Source organism: Priapulus caudatus, unplaced genomic scaffold (genome assembly GCF_000485595.1).
Source record: "Priapulus caudatus unplaced genomic scaffold, Priapulus_caudatus-5.0.1 Scaffold46, whole genome shotgun sequence".
Lineage (NCBI taxonomy): Eukaryota > Metazoa > Priapulida > Priapulimorpha > Priapulimorphida > Priapulidae > Priapulus > Priapulus caudatus.
Genome location: NW_014577107.1, coordinates 122388 through 123114, shown reverse-complemented (window position 1 = coordinate 123114; position 727 = coordinate 122388).

Below are 727 nucleotides of genomic sequence, written 5' to 3'. Positions count from 1 at the left end.
CCCGGCTGCCCGCCCTCACTAGCCGCCCACGCCCGGCTGCCCGCCCTCACTAGCCGCCCACGCCCGGCTGCCCGCCCTCACTAGCCGCCCACGTCTACAATCTTATCTATATAAACTTTACAACGGAGAATCTGGTAATTACATCCTATTTTGAATCTTTGTAAAAGGCAGATATAGGTCCGCCCAATTACAACGCCAATTACTTATTGCATTTTTAATGAAAGATAATTTAATTGATGAAACCCATATAGCTACTTCGATGACGCGTGACAACGTGGCAAAATCGGAAGAATGAAGAACCGGAGGTGGGGTTTCGCAGGCATTGTAAAGATTCTGACCACGACTCTCGTTGACACCCAGTTTGCGTGTGTGAGTTCGAGTGCTTGTGATTCGAACTTGCGAACGTCACACCAATAATTCATCCGCTCGTTATCTCTCTCGAGGTGGAAACTAGTTCTGCCGTCTAGCATAAGCACGCACTCTTCGTCCGCTGCTATAAACTAACCGTCACGTTCCGATAATTTAAGTCGGTGAAATTGCGCTCGTCGCGTACTCGCGCGCTTCTCACTCCGCCTGGGAGCTCGTAAACTTTCTAATAAAATGGACGTTTCGAAATGCTTGCGAGAGTCGGCGACGTGAATCACGGAATCCGAGTGAAACGCCATAATTACAGTAATTTCACCTTCAGGAGTAAAGACGTTAGCTTAGCACTAATCATTGCCCACGA